This window comes from Arvicanthis niloticus, chromosome 21 (assembly GCF_011762505.2).
Source record: "Arvicanthis niloticus isolate mArvNil1 chromosome 21, mArvNil1.pat.X, whole genome shotgun sequence".
Classification (NCBI taxonomy): domain Eukaryota; kingdom Metazoa; phylum Chordata; class Mammalia; order Rodentia; family Muridae; genus Arvicanthis; species Arvicanthis niloticus.
This window is the reverse complement of record NC_047678.1, coordinates 14320377-14326561: the sequence shown is the minus strand read 5'-3', so window position 1 is coordinate 14326561 and position 6185 is coordinate 14320377. Positions and strand designations below refer to the sequence as shown.

Sequence of the window (6185 nt, the reverse complement as noted above, 5' to 3'; positions counted from 1 at the left end):
GGAAAGAGTTGCTTCCTAAACTGTTGTGGATATTTACTCACACAAACACTCAGATTCCGGGCAGGATAATTGCGACACATTGAGTTATATTCTGAATACTCTAGGTTCTTGCTCTTGCACATAGTTTTTGTTGTGTGTTGCTGGCATGTGTCACACCTTGGGCTGGCCATTGTGAGTCCACTGATCTTCATGTTTATATGCAATTTTCTACCCATTCTTCAGGAAGTGGTTACCTAAATCTCATTTCCAATTGTTCTCTCTGTCACTTTTAAAAGTGGATACGTTATCCATGCTGTCATACAAAGATTTGGGTCTAAAGGACACGTTGTATATAAAATGTTATTTGAATTACATATGGATATTAGAGTCACTAACTCTGTATATGTGGTTTTTATGTCTTATCTGTATATACTCTAAGGGCATTGCCTTTGTTCTAAAACTGTGACCACTTGTGTGTTAAAGATGGAATTATGCAAGTCTCTCTAATTATATAAGATCACATCTTTACATAAATTTGACTGAGCAAACCTAATTTTACACTTCTAGAGAGAGAACCATGGTGGGCCTCAGAGAAGAGTAATTCCTGTCAGTCAAGTTTCTTTCACTTTTCTTCTTTTGTTCAGATTCGGGTACTCTTCGTTTCTACCTTGCATATAAGTAAAATCAAGGTTGTAGAGTTATATGAATATTCACACAGAAGAACAGTACTAGAAGGTCAGTCAATTTGGCCAATAGATTATCTTCTCTGTCTCTCTGTCTCTGTCTCTGTCTCTCTCTCTCTCTCTCTCTCTCTCTCTCTCTCTCTCTCTCTCTCCATACATACACGCTTAGCTAACAAAATAAATTATAACCATCTTGAAGTTGGTTTCTGTAACATAGTTAAGGACCTAACTTACCTAAGTGATTGTATCTGTTGTGTGGTACTGACAAGTTTTTTCCTGGGGAGGCAAAATACACACACCTCTTTATCTCAAATAAAGAGCCAATGGCAAAACAAAGTATGAATACTACCAATTTGGTGAAACAATGAGTTTTAGTGGGCTTATTTACAAGAATATGGATGAGTGGTTACTTACAGGAACAGGTACTACACTTGATCATAGCCAAAAGTCCAAGAAGTGATAAATTACAGGAACAGAAATAACTCAATGACAGTGTCTTAGCTACTATTCTGTTGTTGTTAAGACCAAGGCAAATTTTTACTCCCCCCCCAAAAAAAATGCATTTAATTGGGGGCTTCATTACAGTTTCAGAGGGTTAGTCCATTGTCATCATGGCAGGAAGCAAAGAGGCATAGCACTAAGGCAGTAATTAAGAACTTGGCATCCTGGGCTGGAGAGATGGCTCAGCCATTAAAGGCAAGGCTCACAACCAAAAATATAAGAACTTGACATCCTGACCTGCAGGGAAGATGGACAGAGGGACAGAGGGACAAAGAAAGACAGAGGGAGTGAAGAAAGGAACTGATGGAGAGAGGGACAGAGAGATAAAGAGAGTGAGGGAGATGGAAGTAGAGGAACAGAAAGACAGATAAGAAGAGAGAGAGAGAGAGAGAGAGAGAGAGAGAGAGAGAGAGAGAGAGAGAGAGATCATAAGCCTAGCATGGGTGTTTGAAAACTAAAAGCCCACCCACAGCCATATACCTCCTCCGACAAGGACACACCTGTTCCAACAAAGTCAAGCCTCACAATCATTCCCAAACAGTTCATTAGCTGCAGGCTAAGCATGTAAATATATTAACCTATGGCACCATTGCAGATAACCACATCATCAAAGCCCAAGACAGCATACATGACAGTTCTCAAGAGCTCAGAACCTGGAGCAGACTACACAACCTGAAATCATCTTAACAGGTTAGAGAGTGTCCTTTCCAAATAACTGACTTGTTCTAAACCTCTTCCAGGTAGTTTAGTGGGTTTCTGCTTCTTCCATGATGGTCTGTCCTTAGAGTCTTCTTTGCAGCTTGGGTTGTCTGCAAGTGATTCTCAGAAGCCTTTACTGTTTGCTCCTGTGATGGAGGAGTCCAGTGAATCTGTCACTCTAATGGATTTTTTGAGGTAGGCTCCTTCTGTCTTAGGAACTTCTATGGGAGATGAAATGCTTCAATCTTGAAGGGAAGTGCTACCAAACATTTCACCTCTTCTGGTGGTTACATTTTTTTCTGTCCCCTTTTCCATAATGGTCACTTAGCCTTTGGAGGGTGTGATTGTAGATCCACATATTGAGAATAAGTACACTATAAATCAGAGCTGTATGCCACAGCATGAGTCACTTGTTTTTAGGATTGTCACCTGTAGTAAAGTAGACACTGATAGCATAGGGATCTATGGGCAAAAGTATAGACACTTAGAAAACAGATTAACAGGTGTTTCACATGAACCTAGTAAAGTGATAAAAGTTGTTTTTCCACTGGAGCCTAAGACCAACCCAGCCACAGCATTTTGTCCTGGCTCACATTACCAGATATGAACTTCCTCTTGTATACTGGACCTTCAATTCAGTTGGAAAGCTGTTGGTCTTACCCATGACAGCCAAACCATTATTGTACTAGCAGGCATATCTTTTCAGGCATGTCAGTATTTTAGCATTCAGGGTCAATGGCCAAGTAGCAATGTTCCCCAGCAGCAGGCCACATGGCCTCCTCTGGCACTATGAAAGCCATCTAGAAGTGTTGGAGTTTCCAGTTCAATCTCAGTTTAATTACTCTATGTCTTACAGTCAAAACATGTGGTATTTCTACAATAGGGTTTTACTATTTAGTTCTTACACACAGCCAACAGTGGTAGCAATAGTCTGTATGGTCTCAGTGGCTTCTCTAACAAATAACTCACAGGGAGGTGCCCCAACTGACACTGTGGTTTTCATTTAATAACAGTATGCCCTCTGAAAATGTTTTCCAGCCATATAGTGTACTTTTTTCATTTTTAATTAACCTGGATTAATTAAACCCCAGTAAAGTTGCAAAGAAGTACTATTGTGGCTGGTTGTCTTTCTATTGTTTTCCAAATATTCAAACACTCAGGTTAGCATCATATCATATATATAACTAAACATTTTTCCAGAACATGAGTGGGGCAAGGCAATATCCCAAACCACCACATCATAACAAATATTTTTGCTTATAAAGATAATTTTTGTGATATACTCTGAATGTCTACTGTCATCTGTTCTGAGAAAGTGTCAGGTGATTTCAGAAATCCATAACTAGAGGACAATAAAAGAGAACACAAGCAAGGTCTATTACAGTGTGGAAAGGTTCCATCTGTTTAGGTAAACGGCATCCTCCAAAGATCAAGGTTAAGCAAAAAACATAGATAGGAAGTCATAAACTAGTTGCCTTCCCCTTTGAGTTATGGCTATCTTTTGCTGTTGGATAATCTTCCTCTTCTAGAGTCTACATCTTAAGATTATTGCTTACATTTATCCCACTCAGACACTTCCACTAACCAGCTTCTGCCCTAGCCAAAAGTAGATCGTAGTAACTATCTCTCAACCTGAGAGGTCACATATAGCTTAAACTCATTTCTATCATCTTGAGATCCTGTGGACAGGACCTTATCTAGTCATCTTCACCATTCCAATGGTGGTGAGGCTCCAAGGTATCTTCAATTGGATATATTCATCACAACTCAAAAGAGCCAAACATACATAGCCAGACTCCATATCATTGGAGTGTCAGCCCAATTTCTATGAAAATTATACTTTCTCTAAAAATCTTCTCACAGAAAGTATCTTCTCATGTGGATCCTGTCTATTCTCTTGTGTGAGTATCAAGCAACAAGGTCCATGCATCTTAGTAACTGTTGTCTGAGTCCTAACTCATTACACTGGAGGAGAACTACCCCTCTTGTTTACAAATGCTGTGATACTCCCAAGAAGGGATGTCCATCTCCACGTGATGGTGACAGTCAGGCTATCTTCCTCTGTGAACATTTCAGAGACTATAGGGGGGGTTTATGTCATACCCTTACTTCTTATGGATAACTCAGAAGAACTAACAATGGTAACCAATAGCTCAGCTAAAGGTCTCCGAATGCTGCATCAACAGCTTTCTTCCCTGGTCTCAGTTACCTCTGAAATCTAGTGAACTTTGGATCACCCGACAGCAGGAAATGGAGGAACTACTATTACATTAACCAATCAGATCATATAGTACTACAAATTTATAAATCTAAAACAAAACAAACAAACAAAAAACCCAACAACAATAAAAAGCAGGCAGACAAACAAACAAAGCAAAAAAATAAAACAAAAATTCTCGAAGACGCAACAGTCTACAGTTCAGTGAAGGCTTGTCACTTTGCCTGCCATGTAATGTCTTTGACAACATCCAGTCTTGAATACTGCCCCTTCCAGGACTCCTAATTGGGATCTCCTCTCCCTCCTCTTCCTCCTCTTCATTCTTCCCCTTAAAACTCTTTCTCTTCTTCTTTATATTAGCTCCCTGCCTCCTGAAGTGAATTCAAAGCCAGGTAAACCAAATTGCCCATCATACTTTTAAACAAATCTTCCTGAATTGCCCACCTTCTTCCTCCTACCAGTTGTTAGACTATTCTGAAGCAGAGACTACTCTATAGCTTGGGCTGTCCACACTTAGTTTTGTACCCTTTGACTTTGCATCCTGTTCCAGCAGGAAGTAGGTAGAGGAGATCATTATTGCCCCCTAAAATCAATGAAAGCTGAGATGGTAAGCTTGCCCAAGATGGTGTTGTAAAATAAACGGTTTTAAACTTAATGCATTCTACTATTACTGTGAAGAGACTCTATGACCAATGAAACTCTTATGAGAGGAAGAATTTAAATACGGGGTTGCTTAGGGTTTCAGAGGGAAACATTATCATCATGGTGGGGATCGTGATGGCACACAAGTTGCTGGAGCTGTTTCTGATAGCTACCTCCTGATCTATAGGTTTCAGGAAGTGAGGGTGGATGGTCTAGCATGGGCTCTTGAAACTTCAAAACCCACCCCTCAGTGACACATTTTCTCCAACAAGGCTTCATCTCCCAATATGTCTAATCCCTATGAAAGAACTTCACACTCAATTGAAATATATGGGGCCTATGGGGCTCATCCTTTTTTCAAACCACTGCAGACATCAAGATGGGACAAAACGTGCGGTAACTGAATGTTACACCTCAGAAGACATTTGAGCTCTATCTCAGCCTAGCAGCTTGAACGCAACACTCTGATATATTAAAGGGTTTTTCTTACAAGAGTTAAGCTTGCTCGCAGAATTCATTTTTCCTAAATGTACTTCTCCACTCTCCTGCCCAACTAAAATCACCCTACAAAGTCCTAGACTCCCCTCTTTGAAGGGTTGCTGTTATTTTCCCTGAAGACATCCCAGTAGTTCATGCTTTAAACAAAGCTTTGAAACTTTAATTCTAAGTATGGCTCTGGTGGTCTTGTTCTCTTCTTAAACCTTAAGTCCACAAAGAAAGAATGAGAATACACACAAACTTAAAACATCAGGGTGACTAATTAAAGAAAACTTTCTTTCATCTGTGTTTACAACCTTCTGAACACTCTGGGAGATCATACTTAGAAGTTATATGGTTATATAACTTCAATTCATTGTAGCCCTGAGGACAGAATCTCAATCCCAGTTCAACGGAAGCATTCTCTTGAAGAACAAAATAAGAGTCTGGCAACCAGGTTTGCTGACTGTCTGTCCAGTGTAAGAATATTAGGGAATCCATAGAAATACATGGATATAATCTCCTTTATAAAAGGATCAACACTGTCAAAGATCAATTGTCAACTTTTGACAGCAGCTTTACAAGACATAGTTTCACACTGAGAACCCAGACAGGAAATTGAAAAGATTTTGGAGTCTTGATTGAAAGGAATCCCTGTGCTGTGGAGACCTGGGAATAGGTTGGAACATTTTGATTCTGAAAAATTGAGCATTATGTTGAAATCCAATCTTCATATAACTCCTACTGCAATAATTACTCTTTGTAGTCAAATCACAAATCCTAAAGAATGACGTGGTTATTTTTAATTTAAATGTTATTGCTATTATAGTACTATCCATAATTTCTCTCTAATTTGGAAGAAATGTTCACTTTAAATTGAGAAATGTTTTATTATTTTATGTGTTAAGGAGTTTTGCCCGTATGTGTGCCTGTGCATTACATGTGTGACAGCTGCCTTTGGAGGCTGAAGGGAAGTATCAGGTACT

The 6185-nt window shown here is 39.4% G+C and overlaps 1 pseudogene; it reads right to left on the bottom strand.

Moving 5' to 3' along the window:
- Positions 1 to 954: 954 nt before the first annotated feature.
- Positions 955 to 1123, bottom strand: LOC117693897 (U2 spliceosomal RNA; annotated as a pseudogene).
- Between the last annotated feature and the right edge of the window lie 5062 nt (positions 1124 to 6185).